Source organism: Triturus cristatus, chromosome 8, assembly GCF_964204655.1.
Source record: "Triturus cristatus chromosome 8, aTriCri1.1, whole genome shotgun sequence".
Lineage (NCBI taxonomy): Eukaryota > Metazoa > Chordata > Amphibia > Caudata > Salamandridae > Triturus > Triturus cristatus.
Genome location: NC_140591.1, coordinates 790,208,343 through 790,232,094, shown reverse-complemented (window position 1 = coordinate 790,232,094; position 23,752 = coordinate 790,208,343). Strand labels below are relative to the sequence as shown.

The 23,752-nt window shown below is 45.6% G+C and overlaps 1 protein-coding gene and 1 long non-coding RNA gene across 5 annotated transcripts in view; one reads left to right on the top strand and one right to left on the bottom strand.

Annotated features, from left to right (window-relative positions):
* The window catches only part of LOC146805092 (uncharacterized), a 320,554-nt gene extending 304,246 nt beyond the window's left edge, over positions 1–16,308 (bottom strand). Inside the window, exon 1 of the long non-coding RNA XR_014967787.1 lies at positions 16,230–16,308. This is a non-coding gene — a long non-coding RNA (uncharacterized LOC146805092). The remainder of the gene's footprint in view (positions 1–16,229) is intronic.
* Positions 1–23,752, top strand: part of LOC146805091 (CTP synthase 2) — a 1,453,753-nt gene that overhangs the window by 373,962 nt on the left and 1,056,039 nt on the right. The window lies entirely within an intron of this gene.

The window sequence follows — 23,752 nt, the reverse complement described above, 5'->3', positions numbered from 1 at the left end:
CCATGCCTTTTTGCTGTGCCTATTTTCCTCTCCGCATTACTAATAACCAACGTGAACCTCTCAGTATGTTTCATGAGGATGGTAGGCTGACAGGCAGGTAGGAGAGACCGCTCCATTAATTACAGTGTGCCGCCATCTTAAATCGAAGGCTGACCTCTATGAACAGCAGGTACAAAGACCCTGAGCTGGCCCCACAACGTACACATTTAAGGTTACTATAACTAAAAAGGTCCCAGAGCAGTAGTAAATACACTCCAGCTTAGCCTTGGAGTAAATATTAGCCCACACGTGGTCATTCACAGGTACTGCAACTCACTTCCATAGAAAATAATTATTTAAATATTTAATTACATATGCAAGTTAGATTAAAATATCTTTTTTTAACAGTAATTGAATTATTTTTGAAAAATACTTAAATTGAACTATCAAACGCTTTTTATAAATAGTTTTAATATAAATATATATAGGAAATATCTAGCTATCAATAACATTTTAACAAATATTAATTCAACAGTAAAATACTAGTGTGGGTGTCTAATTTATTGATTAAACGAATATATTTTAAATAGTTAATGGCCTGTAATATGTTATTTTATTAATTCTCAGTTAATGCTAATTATTTAAATTTCCAGACTAATTCATTACTTGCTGCATATTTTTCGGATCTGAGCCAAAAAATTGCTAGCTCAGATGGTAAAAAAAATGAAATGTGTGCAGACCTGATTCAGCGCTATTCCAGAGACTTTATGATAGTTAACTTGTCACCTTCAGTTGTTGAGTGAGCTGATCAAGTCATATGTAAATGAGACATTGATGCTCTGATAATGGAAACATTTCCATTTAAAGGCCTGGAGGATGTGCTTTTGTCTCCGGCAGGAAACAAAAATTGTAAATACATCGATTCATTTTCATATCAAAGACCGTGCTGTCAAAGCTGCAGTGATCTCAGCAGGGTACGCATACATAAGAAGGATTACAAATATGTTGCATATTCTTTTAGGGCTCCTTGTCTTGCATCCTAAAGCACTCCCTAGTGAGGGGAGCATATCATAAATTTGAAATGTAGTACACTGCTTTGCAGAGCTGTTTTTAGTGAAAAGAAGTGCGGCATAATTGCTTCATAATTTACCTTTTCTTGCCGCCTTATTTGATCCTCCACACTTACATAATTCCAGTAGGCCTGAGCGTAGCAGGGCGCACCAGCATTCACTATTTTTCAGTTCAACACATCTAACAGCCCAGGGACCAGATATACGACTATTTCACTTTGCGAGTCTCTAATTTCGATGGTTTGCGACTCGCAATTAGAGATATGCAAAATGAAATGTACTAATGTGTCTCAGACACATTTTCGATTCCCAATGGGGTCGCAATTGACCTGCCTAATCAATATTCATGAGGCAGGTCGCAATTTGTAACCCATTGGGAATGGGCAGTCACACATGGATGGTGGCCTTCTGGGGACAGCAGACCACCATGCCTGCGTTTGCCTTTAGCAACTTTTCTTTTTTGAAATGCAGCCCATTTTCCTTAAACGTTTCTGTTTCAATTTTTAATGGTAGGCAGTGGTCTGTGGAACCACTGCCTGCTCTTAAAAAACTTTTTGCAACCATAAACAAAGGGGTACTCTGGGGACCCCATCTCATTTGCGACTGTCTTACCACCTACTTGAAGTAGGTTGTGAACTGCGATTGTTTTGTGACCGCATTCCGTTCACAAAACAATCGTACATCCCCCTGCGACTCACTATTAGGAAGGGATGCCCTTTGCATGCCCCTTCCACATACCCTATTTCGCGAGTCGATAATAGTTTACTGACTCGCAAAATAGGGTTAGAACATGTGAAATGGCTATTTAGCAGTCGCAAATGGGCTGATTTTCCGTTTGCGACCGCTAAAAGCCATCGTACATCTGGTCCTAGATATTTGAAGTTACCAAAGTCTTACATGTGTAGGGCCACCTAGAAGAAGACAGATATGGTCTCATAGCACAGAATAGTGATTCACTAATTATTAATAGTGAATAATCTAAACGTTGCAGGATGGATGCAGTTGCGTTTCTTCCAGTTGAGGACCATCATTGGCTTGCTATATCTTTTCGTCTGTCACTATGGGTAGTCATTTAGATTACACTCAGTGTTCAAAGCAGAGCATATCTATCTATCAATCTGGTAAGGTTTTCTCAGGGTCCTGTTTGAAGCAGTGTTAGAATGTTGAGGCCCATTAGTAATTTTAAATTGGTACTGTCTATAACATCCTTTATTGGAGGACACATTTCTCATTCGAGTCCGCAACTTATGAACTGGGTCTATGGCCTTTTTCAGACTTCCGTGCATTTGGATCAATTTTTCTTAAGCACCTGTGAAAATGAAACCTCTGTTTTGGTTCCACTGAGGGTCCAGAAACATTTTTATTGTTCCAATAGTACAAACGTTAAATTGGTTGTTTATTTAAATGAACCAATGGACATATACACATTTCCAAAAGTATTAGACAAGTCAAGTCAAGTCAAAACCACGTTATTCGATTGATTAAAATCATAAAAGTAAGCTATACAAGTACAAAAATATTAAAAATCTTAATAATCAAATATACAGATAAAAACTATTCCAGTAACATTATAAAATTTATAGTCGACCATGGCCAATTTAAGCAGTTAATGTAAATTCATTTGTCAGTTACTAGGGGGGATCAGTGTCTTAAACAGTTTTTAGTCTGACCCTCCTCTCTCTAACAGACGCTGCTAAAAAGCTGGCAACACAGAACATGGTTAATGGACACTCTAATAGAGCTAAAAACATTAAGGCTGGCTTACACTGAACAAAATTCATACTTTTCATCAATGGAATGATAAACTTTTTCCTAGCATGTTTAAAGAATGAACAAAAGAATACAAAATGCATGGTGTCTTGAAGGGAAAAGTCATCACACTTGCAAGGTGCAACATCTTCCGGTCTACTCCAGCACTCCACATCCCAGAGGACCATATGTATTTGGTTAAACCGCAGTTTGGTCAATAACCATCTGTGGAAGGGTTTGGAGACTGTTGACAGGTATAGAGACATCCCTGGAGACGAAATTAACAAAGCGTGCCCCCTAATCGAAGATTTACATAGCTCAACTCCCTCCCGCTCGGCCTCCCTTAATTTAATAAAGTTGGATTTTACCCACTCTAAGTCAGCCTTACATAGAGATTCTGGGTTGGAAAAAATATCTGGTCTCCCCAAGTATGCAGCTAACGTCTCTATATTAACCAACCACTGAATTTTATTCCTGTTGTCTAATCTCATACAGTCCATCAAGATTTTGTGGTTAAGGGTGAGATTCGGGTTTAACCATGTTTTGATCCAAAGCAGTAAAGGTGCTAATTTAATTATATCTGCTATGTATCCAATCCCAAGTTCCATATGGACTGAATAGGAAGCGGTTGAGTGTGGAAGGCCAGGAAGAGAGCGCAAAAATGTATTTTCCTCCGTCTGGATCACATCATGTTTAATATAGCCCCAAATAGATGCCCCATACCTTACAATAGAGATGGTTTTTGCTTTGTAAATGGTTAATATTGCCTCGACCGGCTTTCCACCCAGTCTTTTTGCAAAACCAAGAACTGCCGCAGAAGAATTTCTCGCGGAGTTAACCTTTAGTGAGAGCTGAGGGGACCACGAGCTTTTGTCGTCGAAGACTACTCCCAAATAGGTGAATGCCTTCACTCTCGAAATATCTTCTCCCCCACAAAAAAAGGGCTTAACATTATTCTTTGGTGGGCCCAGCGACATCACATGGGATTTGCCGTTGTTGACTACCAGGTCCAAACTTTTCATGAAGTCTCCAAACGAGTCCAACAATCTTTGCAGGGCCAGAGGGGTCCTGGCCAAGAGAACGGCGTCATCCGCGTACAGGAGGACCGGAATCGGGGTACCTCCCATGCGCGGAATGTCCGGCGTTGCTGCCAGCAAATTTTGTTCCAGGGCATTTATATATAATGTGAACAACATGGGAGCTAATATGCATTCCTGTCGTACCCCTCTGTTAGACTTAAAACTGGACGTGCATTTCCCCTCGGTCGTCATCCTAATACAAGCGTTCAGGTCTTTGTGGAGCTCGGCGAGAAAGTGCACGAGGGATCCATCAAGTCCCATTTCCAGGAGCATTGTCCACAACTTAGACCTATTGACAAGGTCAAAAGCTGTGGACAGATCCATAAAACCCAGATAAATGGAGACCCTGGTCGCCTTGGTGTATTTGGCTGTTATTAGGAGAAGATTCAAACATTGGTCCTCCGTACTCCGCCCAGCTCGGAAACCGTATTGGGCGTCTGACAGGATATTATTGTCAGAGGCCCACCGCGTTATCCTAGCTAATATGACCTTCCCCAAGATTTTTATAGAGGAATCCAGCAGGGATATGGGCCTATAACATCTGGGGTCTGCCCTTTGACCCTTCTTAAAAATCGGTATTATGACCGACCGGGACCACGATTTAGGGAAACCAATGCAAGCTGAGTGGTTAAATACATTTGTCAGTAAATTGGCCCAAAACAAAGGGTTGGCTTTATACATATCAGTAGGGACTCCATCTGGTCCAGGGCCCTTTCTTCCTGCAGAGTCTTCAATCGCTTTTGTGACCTCTCCTATGTGAAACCTAATTGGCGCAGGGGTGGATTCAGGGGCTAGTCCCGTGAAGGTTTCAAATTCAAGGTGACTACCATATATAATTTCAAAATGGCTCAGCCAATCCGCCTCTGCGATATTAGTTTCCAGCACACTATTTTTAACGTTAGTAAAAAGAGGTGTATTAATTATTGACCAGAATTTTGCACTATCTTTTAGGGTAGCTTTATCCATAAGTTCGACCCAGGCATTATGTTTGATTTCTTCTTTCCTGTCTTGTAACGTTTTTTTGTAATCTCTTCTGAGCTGTGACACCAGGCTTTTGTTCCTCGGACATGCCTGAAGAGCTTTTTTAAGATCATTGTGGGATTTAGTACATTTATGATTAAACCAGCCCATAACTGAACTGTCAGTGGCTGGTCTACTTTTGCAAGTTAGCTCTTTTGCCACTATAAGACAGATAGCTTCGTACGAGGATATTACTTGTTTCCCCGTGGAGTGGTCATCTCCACAAATATCCAGATCTGAAGCCGCCACTAGGGTAATAGTGTTAAAAAACTCCTCTGGAATTACCTTGCTCCAGTTTAACCTCCTCCCCTGATCCTTTGCCTTCAAATCAGCCACCGTCAGGTGAGGGGAGCAAGAATTTAAAAAAGAGAAACCATCAATCAGTTCAATTGTCACTGGATTATGGTCACTAAAAATTGACTGTATAGCATTATATGAAACAACATATTTTAGAAGACTAAGAGAAAGAAATATGTAGTCGATTATTGTATCACTATCCCTGCCTTTAAAAGTGAGAACCCGTGTCCTTTGGTCGGGGAAACCTGGTTCGTACAACGCGTTTTCGGATAAGAGTTTTTCCAGTGCTTCCCCTTTGCTTGAGTGCTCAAAGTGTTGCGGGGATATAAAATCAGGCTCATCATTATCAGTTATCAGACAGTTGTGACTACATAGATGCACGTTAAAATCGCCTAACAAAATATAATGGCAAAAAGTGGTTTGCTTTAAAGTATAAGTGTTTAAAAAATTCAATAACCAAACCAGATGGACATTCGGCGAGTCCCCTTGCTGGGAATTGTAACAATTCACTAGTAATAATTTCGTATTATTGGTGAATTTGAATTCCAGGATAAGAAAATTATTGGAGAGACAAATTATCCTGCTAACTATCCCTCTTAGTTTCACCGATACCAAGACCACTAACCCCCCTATAGCCCTTCCAGCCACAGGTTTTAATGCTGGGACAAAAAAAGATGTGTAACCGTTCAACCAGAAGTCACAATCAATTTCCCAAGTCTCTTGGAGTGCGATAATGTCGTAGTCTTTCAAGAAACTTAACCAAGAGGAATTATCTCTCTTCGAACGTAAACCCGCCACGTTCCAGGTTAACAACTTAATAGTTGTCCCCTTGGAATTTCCACGTGACGTTTCACTACAATTATTGCCAACAGGGATCGTAAGTACTTGGTCTAATTCCTGAGGAACCAAGGAGGGGCAAGACTCATCCCCTATACCCTCAGCAGCCTTGTGTCAATCACACATGTCCAAGGACGAAAAAACTTCAAAACGATTTCGCGTGGGGATGTTAGACCCATACTTGAAGTAATTTTCTCCTCCAGAACCCTGGGTGACAGACGAAGTCAAGGCAGTCGGTGGTATGTAATTGCTCGTTTTTAAATTATGCAGGGGATGTCTAGGTGGATGATTATAAAAAAACCCTAGGGGATGCACCTGAATGCTGTTTTCGTCTTGTACCAAAGAAGCGGCCCTCAGGAAGACGGTAGGCACATGTTGTGGATTTCTAAAATTAACTATTACACATTCACCTATGCAAGATTTTTTTGTGGACCCGATCCAACTCACTCGTCTGGTAGTTAAGATGTCGTTAGCAAAATTTAGTGGAAATCCACACTTCCTGTGCAGCCAAGAAACGGTTTTACGTTTAAGGGAGTCATGTGAATCCTTATATGTTAAATCTAAGTTACTATCCTGGGGCGGGACATTGGTTAAGATCACGACATAAGGGGAACATGCCGGAGGTAAATTTATGACTCTACTTTTCGTTTCTTCCTGTCTTGTGGAAGCCGCAACCAACCCCCTTGATACTGGTATAGCAGTTCTTTGTGCGGAGGTGGACGCCGGTAAAGTAGGTATGACTGGGAGTGTAGTGATGGGGGGCTGAGATGTCTGCTGTTGATTTCCTACTATAAGCTCTTGCCCAGCTACACCCGTCACCTTTTTATTATTACTATCTAATAATTTTAGGTGTTTAGTTAGCATCCCTCCTAGCCTATTGACCTCATCGGCCACCAAATCAAGTTTCCGGACTAGGGGTTGCACCAGCTGTTCTAATTTGGATTCTAATATAACCTCTAGGGAACTAAGTAGTTGGGCAAATTGATCAGGGCGTAGAGGGCTGTTTGTACCATTACTATCAGCTCGAGAATTTGAGGGCTCATCTATATTAACCTGTTCTAGTTCGGTGATGTCAACCCTTTTAGTGGATTTCGCCCCCCCCCCACTTGCTTTTCTGCTTCCTACAGTTCCTAACTGGTCTACCAACGTGGGTGACTTCATCAGTAGTTTCACTCAATATATATGAATGTAGGGGTATAGAATCCAAGTGGACCTGGGCTGTAATCGTAGAAGCGGATGTAGGGGCCAGCTCGCAAATACCATGTACCAACGGGGTCTCTACTGTTGTCAAGGGAACTTGGATATTTCTTGGGGGACTAACCATTCCCAAAGAGGCCCTTCTTTCGTTGATTATTTTATTTACCTTTTCACCAGGTAATTATCAAGGGGACCTATCCCTGGTGTCGATGTATCCCTTGGCCCTATAGGCATTGTGTACGCGAACAAATATAATAATTGTCCAGCGCGACGAAATGAGCAAGGGCAAAGTAACACTACAGGAGTTCTAAACCAAATCAACACTTTACCGAAGAAGAGTCTTCTCGAGCCAGGAAGTCACACATCGATCAATGGGTATGGCTCAGCCCAGCCCGGGCCAGTCCCGGACTGTCACAGACTGTCCAGGCCTTGTCCCGGGCTTCTCCCGGCGCCGACCCGCGATGCGGGGGCGCTGTTGAAATTTAAGCGCCTCCAGGCGCGAAAGGACGTCCGGCGGCTTCCGGGTCCACCGCTAGGGCTGTAGGGAGATGTAGTTCCGGGCTCGCCAAGACCGGAGCGGCGAAGGAAGGCAGGCTGTCAGGGACCACACCGCACACCGCACTCCAGCGACACAGCCCCACCACAGGTCAGCAAAAGTTCTCCCACTCTGACAGGGGCGCTGTTGAAATTTAAGCGCCTCCAGGCGCGAAAGGACGTCCGGCGGCTTCCGGGTCCGCCGCTAGGGCTGTAGGGAGATGTAGTTCCGGGCTCGCCAAGACCGGAGCGGCGAAGGGAGGCAGGCTGTCAGGGACCACACCACACCGCACACCGCACACCAGCGACACAGCCCCACCACAGGTCAGCAAAAGTATTAGACATAAAACTGCTACCTCAGATAACAGCCCCTGTGCACCTTTGCCAGTATGTTTAATATTTCCTATTTTGGTTATTTAAATGTGATTCAGGAAGACTGATTGTATTCCATCCAGTGTTGTGCCTGTGATTCCAGTACACTATTTTATGTTTTTAGATGGGTGTTGTAATCTACTGTGTCACAAGTTGCACATAGATCCAGTTGGACTAAAGCTGCCAGATTGTCTTTATTCAGTGGGGTCAGTGGGACTTCTCTGATGTCATCCATCACTTCTGCAATCCATAGGGAGGTTCTTAATCCTGATCGGCAGTCATGGTGTTCCTTGCTTTGTTTCACATGTTTCTGTACATGTCTTGTTACTTACCTTTCCATTATTGCTGGGATAGAGAAGATTTCAGTATGGCTTTAACTTGGTTAGGACCTCAGAATCAGGAGCTGGTTGCTTCAGAAGTGAAGATTCTACGACTAGCTGTTTCAAGTGATTAAGCATGGTGTCCTAAAGCTCACCTAGAGAGACATTAATGAGGTCAGTCTGCTGTGGTGCCAAGGTATGGAAAAACCCTTGATGACTGAAGCTGGGCACAATTCCAAAAGTAGGTTTGATGCCTTATCTTTGCCCACCAAAGTCCTCACCACCTCCGTTTCCAGGCTGTTGAAGCTGTCTTAGGAGAAATTCAAAGGGGGCATTTTATTGTGTAAAATTTCCTCCTAAATATCTACTTGTCGAAGGGACCGAATGCTACAGAAAGTTCCTTTTTCATTAAAGGGACCCCCTTGTCCCACCTATGGCCTAAATTAATTAGTTGGGGCACAGGCACTGAACCTGTTTGCTTCCATTTCATATACTGACCATAAGCTCACATTCTTACATGTGTTCACAGGCTGAATACCATATTTTCCTCCACCTACACAGTATAGGAAGGTTCCTCCACTCTCTCACTGCAGTCTCCATTCCACTAGCTTCCATTCTGTCAGTGAACAGGCGTGAGCAACCCTTTCCACTCTCACCATATTTATTATATTCCCTTCCACTGCCATTTTCGCTCCCAGGTGCCTCATGCTTCCCTCCTCACTCAACACATGCCTTTTCCTCCATTCTCCCATACATGCTGGCTCCATGCACTGACTCTTTCACCCGAACCACCATTTCAGTGGAAATTGATCATTAGGTATGTATATCACTCCAAAAGGACCACTCTGTGAGATGCCAAAAAGAGCACTTCCATAAATACATGATTTTAATATTCCTCTAAAGTGCGAGTGAGTCAACATTTTAAAGCGAAAGAAACCCAATCAATAACGCTGCTCTGTTTCTTATAAATAGGCTAACTACATCACACTTTGTCATCAGAGGCTTCGATAAATCAGCCATTTTGTTTGGCGGTATCCCAGCACTGTGCTTCTTATTTCAGAGGCTATACATGTTTGAAAAATGGCACATGGAAGGTGCTTTTGTAGTTTCTGCTAGAAATCATTTGAAGGTGCAAATGCAGAGAGATTTATCTTTATCTTGAGCTGTTGAGGTCATTCCATTCCATGCAATTGAGGGAGCTCGTTACCTTTACAACTGTGGGGTATTATAGATATGGACACAGAGGCAAAGAGGCCGTCAGGAAGCACTGACAGTCACAATTACTAATAGTTTAAAACATCCATGTAGTCTCCTCCCAGACGAATATTTCTCTCTCGCCTTACGCTATTGATGTATCATTTCACCTCGCACAGAGTATGCACACTGTAATTTATGAGGGAGTTTTTTCACCTGAAACTGAACCATCACACATTAAGCTGAGAATCATATGGATGAACTGCATACAAAAAAATATCGTTTTTGTTTTGTTTTTTCACTACAGTCATTTTTTAGGTCTCGCCTCACCCAGCGCATGCGCTGGTCTGGGGAGACTTTTTGTGAGGGCTCAAAAAAGTGCTACCATGGCCAGCCTAGAGCTACAGTGCATGTGCGCGGGCGCGCACGCGCCGCGCTTGATCGCGATCACTTTCGCGGCCGCATGGCCGATTTGATGTTTGATCGCGATCATTTTCACTTTCACGGCCGCTTTGATGTTCTCCATGAGCCTAGCTTCTAAACCCCATGTGCCTAACCCAACTGTGGAGGTGCTTTAATTAAACGTCAGCAATCAATAATAATGAAACATTTCAGCAATATAAAAGATTTCTTGTCTTATTATTCCCGAGTGGCAAATGGGATGGGGATGTAGAAAAATCTTCATTACGGCAGTGGGCTCGACTTGAGGCTCCCAAAGTACTTGTTGAATGATTGCAGTATATTCAAACAAGGCCGCACATTATTCCAATCTTGACCCAACTGCCTGAGCTGCCTTTCAAGCTGGGACATGACAAAGATCACAAATCTCCCGCAGAGCTTGTTGACTCAGCACGTGTAAGCCGGGCTCAGACGCATGCCTGAAGTTGAACTAGCGGCCACTTCTAGTCGCAGTGGTCAGGCCACAACTAAGTCCACATCATGGCAACAGAAGCATTCTGTGTTGTGGGGGGCTCTTGCCCTCGGACATGATTATTCATCATCTTGGTGGGAACAATCTTGTGGCATTAAGGACAAAAGCCATTCATAAAATTGTTCAGTGAGTTCACCGGTGAGCAAAGATATTTGCTTACAAGCACAATTCATAACAAAGTGGAACAAAGGAGTTCAGTTCCAGGCATTGGATATATATGAGAGCAAAGCTTGAGTTTTCATGATGTCACTCAGTACCCCGATGTGAAAAACATGTTTGTAATTCACTTTTTACTCATTTTTATAATTTTATGTAATTTATGGACTCAAATCATTTCCCCCTGCTTTCAACTGCTACGCAGGGACAGAGGAGAAACAGGGGAAACATACATAACCCCGCCTCTCCTCACTGTCCCAAAATGAAAAATAAAAAACCTTATTTGCATTCCTAACCCACCCCAATCACCTTACCCTCCTGTCTTCCCCTCCTGCAGCTGTGCTTTCTACTTCAGCTAAAGCAGACAAGCAGCCATGCACTGGCAGGCTCTCAGAAAGCCCTGTCAGCCTGGCCTGGAAGGCCTTATGTCATCACAACAGTGGGTAACCAGAGTTGACCTGTTGATATGTCATAGCAGTGAGTTATGACATTTAGAAACCAGTGGCGGCTGGTGATATTTGAAAGCAGTGGGCGTAAAAGTTGGGCATGATTTAAAGCCGCAAGCAAAGCGAGCAAGCGAAGCTAACAAAAGTGGATACAGGTTGGGTCCTCCAAAGAGAAAATTGGAAAAAGATTGGCAAAGTGCGATTTTTAAAGCAAAACTATTCTGCTGTTAAGTGGCTGAAGAAGATTTGCATTCAATGCAGGAATTCCTCCCTGCCAAGTAATAAATCCTTCCTACTGAACAAAAGCCACACTTTACATTATCAATATCGATTCAATGGCAAAAAACACTGCTGGCATGGAAAAGCTATTAATTTAACAGTATGACGTAGGGATACAACACAAGCTTGGCTCACACCCGCTTTAAACACGTATGTGACTATAGGCGCCTCAGTGCAGGGATTGAGTGACGGCAACGGGTGTGCATCACACGCTCATTGCTACTGACATCATCTAACACCTGCAAGACAGTTGGCACTGCTTGGCAAACACGGTGGCAGCGTTAGAGGCCGACAGCAAAGTTAAGGAATAACCCCAATCAATAACCTCTGGTTTTTAAGGCCCGCTGCTCGTGAATCTGGGTTACAGCTGCCAGGGAACCTTAAGGGGGTGAGTCACTTAGAGGCACTTAACATACCAAACAGAGCAGAAGACAGCCCTCTCTGGGCTCCAGAGAAAGCTCGCTACGTCTGCTCGTAGTAGCCAGCCGCCAGGGTTTAAGCAGTACAAACAATACAGTCCCTACAATCTGTGGTGCCCAAGTGTTGCTAAAATATAGCGCCTCTGTTTTCACTCTCCGAGGCAGGTTCACAACAAGAAGCTCTTACACTCAGAACCACTGGACTTCAAACACAAACAGTGCACACTCCACCCTGTGTGAGAAAAGAAAGCCTACTCGCAGGTGTTCCAAGACACACGAGTGTGCATTTGCAATGAGCACCTTATGCACCCTCTGTTTCAAACAACTAAGAAACAGACCGCCAGGCTGCCTGAATAGCACACCAGGGGTGTTTATGTGGGCAGGTGGGAGGCGGGGACAGAGGTCCAGAAGTCCCTTCTGGTGCTAATGCTACAAGCGGCCTCCAGCCCTCCCTTTAACAGACCAGCAGTGAGAGGGGGGATTGTGAGGGGGGGGGTCATGCGGGGGTGGGGGGCCGAGGGAGAATAAGAATAAAATTAAAACGAAAACTTACCTGACCGCCTCTGCTCCTGGTCCGCGTTGGCGCCTCTGCCCTCTTCAAACAGGAACAGCACATCAGCACTGGAGTGGCAACCCCTAAGCCAATCCTGGCGCTGCTGCAGCGCCAGGATTGGCTGAGGGCACAGCTTACGCTTCGCCCACCGCCTGCCCATTAGGAGACCGAGGGGCTCCTAATGGGCATGCGCAAGGCAGTGAAAACACAAGTGCGCATGACTGGGCACGGGCTAAAAATTAGCTCACCATGGCCACTCATGCGCACTTGTGCTGCAGTGCTGCCTGTCCCTGGCTTGTAAGACAATGCATGTCAGTCAACATGACGCCGGACCGCCCACGGTCCGACGTCATGCTGACTGACATGCATTGTCAGTTCTCCCTCGGCGTCTCTGAACTTAAGTAAACTAAGTTCAGAGACGCAGAGGGAGCTGCGGGCGGGGGCGGGGGGGCAAAGCCCCAACGCCCCCAATGGACGCACCGCCACTGTTAGAAACTAAAACAATACGACCGAGGTTCTCTATGAGAACCATACATAACAAACTCAGAGTATACATGCAGTCTGTGGCCCAAATTGGCAATCCAAGGTGATGGAGATGAATCACAGGCTAAGCATCTCCTCTTGACAACTTTGTAAAATACCAGGACAACTGGTGTAATCACTTCTGTCAAGGCATTTAACTCTGTATCAGTAATTGGGCAACTACATTTTACAAATTGATGAACTCCCCAAGGTCATGTTAGAGTCAAAATGCTAAGTTTGCATGATGCTCCTTATTAATAGCATCTCTCCTTAATAATGCTGACTGCAAACGCAAGGCCGATCTTTAGGTTGAGCCTAGGTGCATGCGCTGTCTCTTGGAGACATGCTGTATTCACTCTGTGGGCTTACCGAGCACCCATTGCCTTTTTATTTGTGACTTCAATTTTCCTTTGAAAAGGCTTGCTTGCTATTGGGAAATCTTTCCTCTTTGTCCCACCTATTGCTCCTCTGTTTCTTTCCTAAGAGATGCGCCTAACTTCTGGTATCGTTCCACTTTAGTGCTTACCTCTTCATTTCGGGGCACTGTTTTTTGTTAGTTTTCTGCTTGTGTTCCGAGCTCCACTACGTATCTCAGAGCGTAATTTTTATTATTGTTTTTTTAGTATCCCATCCTGCTTTTCATTCAATGGTCATAGAGTCTCGTTTTAATTTGGGGGGGTGGGACGTACATGATAACTCTGGAGGGGAGAGTCACGGACACCCTATCGGCCAACCCTGCCGCTCTCAACTGGGATTCCAGCCGCGGAGCACCTCGTGTTGCTGCCCCATCTCTTGTCTTTAGATTTAGGAACATTGTTTGTTGGTTTTAATTAAAATGTGATTAAACAAATATCTTTTGTTGGTATTTACCATGCAGTGGCTGATGATGACGTACATTTCTTTCATGTAGTGTAATATTCTACTGTAACCTGATTTACATTACTGATTTCTGCAACCATTGTATTGGGTTTTAAAACGTTTAATAAAAAAAAACGACAATTAACAATAAAAACAGTGTGTGTCAGTGAAGTGACTTTGTCCCTTATAAAAGCGAGGGTTTTGTCCTCGTGGGTGTATTTTGCTTTTTGAGTGGAGTTTTATCTTCGGGTTGACCCTTGAAATACAAATGCACGCACTTGGTTGCTGCTACGGCTGTCCAATGGGTTCAAAGACAACAGTCAATAAAACTGTGCATCAGTGTTGCAGCGTGAAGCCATACACTGACAGATCTGCACTTGGGAAAGTGCAACTACTTCTGTGGGATGGCGCAGGCACCAGGACATCACAGCCAATAAACAACAAATATTCTCCTAGCCAATCCACGAGAAGCTTCTCCCACCAATTCACATTGATCACACTTTCCCAACCTCTCAGAAAAATGTTTTCTCCTAAGTGATTTCAGCGCACCTGCATGCATCATGCTGTGAAGTTCAAGACGGCTGCAGTAGCAAAAACGAACTGGTCAGGGACGTTAGATAGGCTTCGACTATATGTCAAATATTGAGCGCCCAATGGAAAGACAGCAAGGCCAGGAGGATCATGGATATGGACTTTTCCCCCGATAGGCAGAACCAGGGACAACCACAAGGCTCTATCCTGTCTCAAAACCTCATGCTAACCATAGCGCTGAACAGCAGTAAGGTTCAGCAGAGAGGCACTATAAAGTGCATATGGAGAGACTGGACATTCCACCTTTCTCTGGAAGACCTGTGTCGTTAGTGGAGTGTCTCAACAGCTACTATAAAGCTCCTTTTTCAGAGGTTTACTATATATTTATATATTCAACCAATATAATTTGTGAGTTGGTCATGATCTGAGCTTATTTTCTATAAACAATTCAGCTTTTTGCTTGAGTATTGCTTACATGGGCCCTTGTTTTCATTGAGGTGGCAACATTTGTATATATTTTTGCAATTTTGTATAGCACAACTTTATCCCAAGGGCATTAAAGCAATTCACAAGAGATCAGGGGGGAGAATACCAGTCATCATAGAAACAGCAGCCCAGCAACAACGGAAACAGACATATCAAGCAGTTCGGCAAAGCTGCATTGTATTTTTGTTTATGGATTAAATCAAATAACAAAATGGTCTGTAAATAACATTCGCCGGTGGCAGGTATTAATCAGGGAAAGTCAGAACAGAAACAATTGTGAAACGTGACCAGTACTATGTTAGAACAGAATGTTTAAAGACAGATTAATCCCATTGTTGTCATGCTCAGGGCCCTCCAGCTGCACTGCTCCTAGTCACAGCATAGCCGCTCACCAGTGGCACGTGAAGTAACAGTAGATGTTGTAGCACCCAGGATAATGTGCTGCATGGCTAAATACATATAAGGTCCCAAAGGCGAGACCTATTGGCTATGCCAATGCTTGTTTAAATGTTTTAGTCAGGACTCTAAATACCACCCAGATCTATTGGCTTTGCCAATGCTTGTTTTTCTTTTTCTTGCAGGGATGCTGTGTTTTATTGCTTATGGTAGCTCAACTTGGCTTTCTCTAAGCAGTATTTGTGTCCCACCATTAAGTAGTCCAATACACTCCAACAGTAGCCTTTTATTACACTGAAGGTGTGTTGTACAGAGCTGCATTATACTAGCCAGAAGTGCACAGACAACTTATTTGACCGATCTTTTGTAGGTGAGGAGGATTGATGGCATGTTGTAGGTGGTGTGTCATCATTCTATTTTGTTTCTCCCATCGTTTTGGGAGTTCCCTGCATTTGTAATGTCGTTCTCTGTACTTTCACAAGGCATGGGTAGCATGTTGTTCTGCAATCATCTCATCTGTCACCAGTAGTACAGTTACTGTCCGCCTCCACCGAGAGCTTACCGGCATGTTAACTTCTCTAACGTCTAAATGGGCAGGGCTTCCTCCAACAACAGGTGCTGTCATTTTCTATTATTGAACCTGCAAAATGACAAAAGGCATGCTCCAGGTCTCAAAGCCTACTAACAATTAATTTCTGTCAGCTGGCCACAGCCTAGGGTCCCTCTCTGGCTTCCAGCTAATCAGAGGTGTAAGAAACTGGGTTACTAGTTGATGGGGGGTGAAAGTCTACTCAAGCAGCAACCACAATACTTGTCAGAGTTAAGTCACAAACAACCCTAAATTAATCTGTCCTCAGCCCTCGGGTAGCTTGGCACAGAGCAGTCAGAGGCAATGTGTAAAGTATTTGTGCAACACTTCAAACAGTAACACAGTGAAAACACGCCACATAAGAATCCCAATCAATCAATCAATCAATCAATAATTTGTAAAGCGCACTACATACCCGTGAGGGTTTCAAGGCGCTGGGGTGGTGGGGGGGATGCTGCTGCAATTGGTCGAAGAGCCAGGTCTTGAGTTGCCTCCTTTAAGAATATAGAGTACTTTTTAATAAATAAAACAGGACCAAAATAACAAAAATCCAATCAGTAGACCCGGAGATAATCAATTTTAAAGATTTTAGTAAAAATAGTGTCAAAAAGCACAAATCACCAACTGTGTATGTATGGTTGCACTGTACCGAGATTAAGACACAAAGGGCCTCATGTAGGAAGCCCAATACCGGTCGGTAACGGCCGATTTTCGGTAAATATACCGTTACCGACCGGTATTTGGGCTTTTGAGATGTAGGGGGCTCATTTCATGAATCGGTATTTACCGAATCGGTAAAATTACCGATTCGGTAAAATTACCGAATCGGTAATTTTACCGATTCGGTAAATACCGAATCATGAAATGAGATGTAGGGGGAGTGTGTCGTGGGTGTGGGGATTCGTTATTTACCACCAACTAAAGGTTGGTGGTACATGACGAATAGGTGAAAAAAAGCATTTTTTTGCACGTTTAAGTGTGCAATGTGGCAGACATACATGCCCTCAGGGCATGTATGTGTGCCACATGTGCACACATGCAGGAATCAGGGGTGCAACAGGGTGTCAATGTGACACCCTGCCACCCTTGACTGTGCTCCCCCCATTACCGAATCGGTATTTACCGATTCGGTAATGAGGCATACCTTCCCATTGAGGAATCAATGGGAAGGTATGCCTCATTACCGAATCGGTAAATACCGATTCGGTAATTACCGAATTTTTCCGATTCGGTAATATTTACCGACTTTTTACCTACATTGCATTTACCACTTCATAAATACCGACTCGGTATGATTCCGTATTTATGAAGTGGTAAATGTAATTTACCTACATGAGGCCCAAAGTATCTCGATGGATCGCAAACAAGCATAGGCCAGTTACGGGGACCCAGTTAGGCCAACTGAACAAAGTACTTTAAATCCTGGTTTGCAGAGAACTGCAAGGGTTTGCGTTGAATGTGTGTCTCGCAGCCTAACTGATGCGTCGGTTCTGAGATGCGGAGATGCTGCTGTGCGAGGTCCTGTGTCATCGTCGAAGATCCTGCTGTCGAGGGCTTGTGATGTGAAGTCCGGCATCAAGGATGCACCGCGACATTGGGGTGATTTGTTGGTTCCGAGGAGCTGCGATGTAGAGTCTGGCATCGACATCGAGTCTGCCACCATCGAGGGATGCGAGGGCCTGAGCCGAGGATGCGTTGCACAGCGGTAGTTCCGATGAGGCGATGGGCTTCGATGCAATTCAGGTCTTTTCGACGGAGACAGTCCATGCGCCAGGGGTGGTGCGTTCGATCTGCTCGGGTTATGACGTGCAGCAGAGGAGATGCATCGGTCCTTCTGGATCGTCAGAGGCTGACAGAGCACCTTAGGCCCACTTCCAAAGGTTGAAGACTGAGGTGGCACCAGTTGGCAGGGTAGACTTACAGATGGCAGTGTTCAGGTGCTGGGGTCGAGGATGTAGGAGCCTTCTGTCACTGAGGCTCAAGTCAGGAGGCTAGCCAACTAGCCCTTGGAGTCACTCTGGGGTCAACAGATGCAGGTAGAATCATTTTCCCCCAGGCAAGAGGGCAGCAGGTCATCACAGCAGGGCCGCAGTCCTTCAGAGCAACAGTCCAGCAGAGTGTCAGTCCTTTCAGTAGCACATCAGTCCTTCTTCCTAGCAGAGTATCCACAGGTCCAGAAGTGTACTGAAGAGTGGTGTCTGAGTTCCAATAGGTATACCCAGCTCTGCCTTTGAAGTGGAAGAAGCTTCTGGAGGTTCCCCTTTGAAATTTACAGGTGTCCTCCCTTTGTGCCCCAGGCTCTAGACTAACTAGTGCGGGTACGCAGCTCTTTGGGTGGATGCAAGGCACAGCCTATTCAACACACAAAGTGGCAAGCGTGGAACCGTTGTGTCATTCAAAATTAAGGAACCTCAGGGGTTCCTGCTCTCTCCACTTCTCATTAATAGCTCCTTAAACCTCTGTTCTCTGTATCAAAGCTAGAACCCTGCATTACTGTTCATAAGCAGATGTCACACATTTTCTGTGTATCAAAAGCGCGGGAGAAACTAAAACAAATGGTCCCTATCAGAAGCTGTAGACCAGCAGTTATCTTCCACAAACACTAGCGCAGTTTGGCCTTCCTTTTAGTTTTGCAAAGTCAGCAGGAGAACTTGGGGTCAAACATGGATGCCATTTTGAGATAGTCAGGGGTCACAGCTGTGACCTCTAGCTTGCTCCCTGCTACTCCTGACACTTCCTTTGCGACCCCTGGTTTCAGAGGGGACAAATACATGGAGTCAGATGGCATTCTTATCTATATTTTGCTGTCCAACTAGGAGCTGTGGGTGGCTTCACATTTTTTTGTCTCAGATAGCCAAAGTAGACATTAGTTTTGCTGGACAAAACGTCCTTGTTAGTTTCGAAAGCAACAAATATCCATATTACAGCCTGTGCAAAAAATGGTACAAGGACTCGTGTTAAACCTCATGAAATGCTGTAGTATTAGTGGTGGGCTTAACTTCCTTTATTGTCTACTCACAACTAGAGTCATAATTTTTAAACTGTTGAGTCTAGTTTTCAAATATTTTCTTCAAAATAAAATATCCTTATCTTCCCCAGGCACTCTGCTTTGGTCACATAGCTGGAAACTGCTGTCATTCCTGAGAACACTATTCCACAGGAAGAACCCACATTTGAAGTGTTTGGATCTCAAATCTGGATATGACTTCCAAGGGTTGTAAAGCAAATGCCCAATTTTCAGAGTTTCGGAGAACCATTTAAATTATTTATGATCACTCAGTGTTTGATATCGATTTAATATTTTATATACGTTTTATTTAAAAATTCCAGCGCTTGTAGACAATTGAATTTGTTGTGATGGTCTTAAAAGTAAAATAAATATGAGTTGGTCTGAATCTTGGTACTTGGAAGCTCCACAGTAACTACTGCTGTTATCTCTGCTTTACTGTCTGATTTTATAACCCTAATGGAGCAACTCATTCATAATGATTTTCAAGTGATCTCTGAACTATGTTTCTGAAAGGCGTAGGCTGTAACATCTTTTTTCCATGATTTGTTTTGTATTTATAAGAGAGAGTATTTTTGTACTGACTGGGAGATTAGCTGGCCTGCTTTATTGTTTGGGTTGTTTCCACCTGTAGTGGATTGGTAGGCAAATGCATTGTCTAGATGCTCTTTTAGCTTCAGACCCAATCTCTGTGCACTGGAATATGACATTCAGCCCAAATTTTCCTTGAACTTTAGGAGAGGAGGCTAACCTTGAAGGAGATGAAGCTGGCCCTAGAGGATGTATGATGATACAACCCGATTATTTAGATCGCGGTACATTACATCGCTGTTTTTACAACGCAAGTCGTTACAATGACTTGCGCTGGAGGGCGCTGGACTTTGGAATAGTATGATCTACTATTCCAACTCCAGCCTATGTAACAGTAGGGAAGGTGTTGGAATAGTAAATCACACTATTCCTTAGTCTAGAGCGCCATCCAGCGCAAGTTGTTGTAACGACATGCGTTCTAAAAATAGCAATGTAAATGTATTGCGGTGTAAAGGTCATTCTCTACCCTAGAGGATAGGAGGGTTCAGCTGGGCATCGATCCCAAGGAGAATGCTGGCAGCAACAAAAATGAAGTAATTGCAAGGGGTGCATATGATCCTAGGTTGCCCAAAGGCATTTTCCCAGGTATCTTGAGAGGGATGACATTGACAAATGGCTAACATCCAATGAGAGGGTTCTAATGATGAGGAACGTGGGTGCCCAACAGTTAGAGTCATGTTGTGGGTACTGATCCCAACAATGGGAGGGACAGGATCTTGGCAATTTAAGACATAGTAGCTGAGTCGTATCCACTATATGAAGGAGGCACTCAGTGGGCTATTTGGTCTTACCCCTGAAGAGTATAGACAGACGTGGGTGGACTTTGTGGGTGTCTCTGTAAAGTCACTGGGTGTCTGGATCAAGGTCAACAGAATTAACACTTATGAAGGGCTCTACACTTTAAAAGGGAAAGAGCTCATACTCACCGACTTGTCCCTTTAAGAAGTTAAACCATCACCTGATGGATTCCGAACTATATAGCCCTAGAGAGCTTGGTAAGATGGTTGATGAATAAGTATGCACTAGGATGCCCAAAAAGTCCCTTGGGATTGAGCCTAAGAAAGGGAGACAGCCCCCTTCAGGGGAAGAAAGGGGGCAAGGATAAAAAGAAAAACTCTTCCAAAAAAGTCCTCAAACGATGCTTTTTCCTGTTCCTTGTGGGGTAACCTAGGAAAGAATTATCCCCCTTCAAAGGCTGTGGTGTACTGAGACTGTAAGCAGCTAGGGCACAAGAGGGGAGATGCTCTGAGCTCCAATAAGTCACCTACTGGCATTGTTAGTGTAGGGATGGGGTGGAACTTGTACCTAGAAATTGCAAAGGGTACACAGAGACCACCTCATTTCCCTGGGTGGGGAGGAAATTGAAACCTTGATCCACTAGCCTCCAAGTATGGAAAAGTATAGGCAGTAGACAATAATCAATCGGATAGAAATATTGGCTCTGAAGGATACAAGGTGCAAAATAACATTGGTCTCTGTTAAGCTCATTCCCCCAGACCACATAATTCCTGATGAAGTGCACCAGATTGTCAACTCTGACAATGTTACAAGGTCCCATCCATTATCTGCGGTATACTTTGAGTGGGGAGGAACTTGCCCAAAGAAGATAGCTGTGTCCCCTTCCATCCCAAGGGTGTGTCTGGAGAGAAATGACCTTGAAGTGTCTGCCTGGGCAGAGCTGGAGAGAAGGACTTATACAGAAATTAATGCTGTGTCTCTCTGCATGGGTGTGTGTCTCCACTAGAGCACAAAAGGCCTTATGAGATACCCAAAGTATCCTGGAGCTGGACGAATAGCTCAGGGTCCTGGTAACAAGAGAAAGGGCAGAAAGGCTGGTGAACAAACTTCCAAACATCCTATGGCCCCGAAGATGCCTAACCCTAAGGGGGAAAGCCTGGTGCCTGAAGAGGAGGCTGTCTCCTTAAATAACTGCCAGGGTTGGCAGAACTCCAAGGAGAAGGAGATCCCTCCAGATATCTCTTTAGCCAGGGACAAAAGACTTGTCTCGCCCTCTTGAAGTCCTGAGACAGTTGGCTGAGAGATGTCAGTGTTACCCATAAGGTATACTCAGAGGAGGTAATCGTGTATAGTGAGGCAAAGGACTCCAAACCAGGGGCAACTAGGAGAGTGGTGGTCCCCCAACAATACAGAGAGTTCCTCCTTAACTTGGCAAATGACATCACCCTAGCTGGCCATCTGGGTCAGGCCAAGGCATAGGAAAGGTTGGTCAACCATTTCTGTCGGACTCAAATGTCTAAAAAGGTAAAGGGGTTATGTTGCTCCTATTTCACCTGCCAAGCCAGTGGCAAGCCATTGGCTCTCCTCCTACTACTACCTGTGGTGAGGGCTCCCTTTGGGATGGTGGAGATTGACAGTATTGGTCTCCTAGACCTACAAACAACCTCTGGAAACTGATTCATTTTATCAGAAAGAAACACGTTAGTTAGATTCCTCACCTTAGAATATTCTCAGGCGTCAGGCTGGATCCGGAAAGATTTTTCATCAGCAACACCTCTTGCGCGCCGCTAGGCGTCGTCTGCGGCTCTGCGTCTGTCGTCGGCGTCGTGCGCCGGAATGACATCATCGGAGTACTTAGACGCCGCCCTCGCGCGCTGATGTCAGTACTTCTTTTTTCCGCGCCAGACAGCGCCGATCCGGGAAGAGCTTACCCCTTAGTCATTTTTTGACTAAACTTTTTTGACTCTTTTTGGTCTTTTGTCGATTCGACTCTGGTGCCGGTAGGATGCCTGGTTTCAAACCCTGCGACTCCTGTAACCGACTGATGTCTGTTACGGACCATTATCGCCGGTGCCTTTTCTGCCTGGGGGCCGACCACGATTCCGAGTCGTGCCTCGACTGCCGGGCTCTGACGTCGAAGGCTAGGTGGGAGCGGTCCCGCAAGCTCTTGGAGTACCGGCAGTCGGCTCCGCGCAGTTCACGGTGCCGGTCGAGGAGGAGGGCGAGGGACCGATCGCGGAGCCACAGTCACCACCACTCGTCCGTTTCCAAGTCTTCGGGTAAATCGAAGCATGGTAAGAAGTCCAAGAGGCGACATCGCTCTTCGGGCTCCCCTCGACGGTCGCGCGACTCGGCTGAGGGCTCGGGTGGTACCACCCATGCGGTTCCATCGGAGCCGCAGGAGTGGCGTCCGTCCCCATACCCGCCGGTCCCTGGGACCGACGTGACTCCGACGGAGATCAGTGCCTTCCTCTCGGCCATGAGAGGCCTGGCTCCGCCGTCGACGCCTGCCGGCGCGCCTTCGGGCCCCGCAGGCTCGACTGGGGGGCCTAGCAGGCCGGCGGCTCCGGCCCCGGGGCCGTCGTCGACTCTGGTCCCCGGACGACGCCGTTCCCCGGTTCAGTCCCGGTCCGGGCCCGGTGTCGGAGCGGCGCCGCCCGGCGCCGCATCCGACGCCGATGGATGGCAATCTCATCTTTCGCCCGGCTCCGATCATTCCACCTGTCTACCAGGAATCGGATGACAGTGACGACTGGGAAGGGTCTGAGGACCCTCTGGTCCTGCAGGCCAACTAATCACAGGAGTGGGCAGATGAGCTGGGGGATTCTGGTGGTCTGGACACTTCCCCGGACACTGGCTTCATCTCTCCTCCGACTGTGGCTTCGGAGGAAGGTGCTGCATTTTCCGTGGTGCTGCGCAAGGCGGCCGAAGACCTTGGGCTGGAGCTGCCTGCTGTGGCCGTGAGGACTAACCTCCTCAATGAAGTGCTTCAACCGTCAGCAAACTCCTCTGCTGCAGTTCAATGAGGCCCTAGTGGACGTTCTGAAGGGCACCTGGTCCAAGCCCTCCACAGTACGTCCTGTGGTTCGGAAGGTGGCCCGGCGCCACCGCCCTGCACCATGCGACCCCAGTTTTCTGTCCCAACACCCCACGCCCGAGAGCCTGGTTATCCAAGCCTCTACCTCCCAGTCCTCCTTCCCGTCCGCTCCTCCAGATCGGGAATCCAAGAGGCTTGAGCAGTTCGGTAAGAAGCTGTTCTCTTCCCTTAGTTTGGGACTGCGGTCCTTGAATACCGCTTGCCTTTTGCACCGTTACTCTCACTCTCTGTGGGATACGGTGGAGAACGTGCTGCCCCAGTGTCCGGAGGAGGCCCGGACACGGCTCGCCCTGGCTCTTGCCGACGGGCGGGATGCAGCGCGACATGCTATCCGAAGTGGACTAGATACTACGGACTCGCTGGGTAGGGCAATGTCAACCACGGTGGCGCTCCGCCGCCACGCCTGGCTGCGGTCCACGTCTTTCTCAGGGGATGTCCAGAGCACCTTCATGGATATGCCCTTTGATGGCAGTCGCCTTTTTGGCAAAAAGGCGGATAGTGCGCT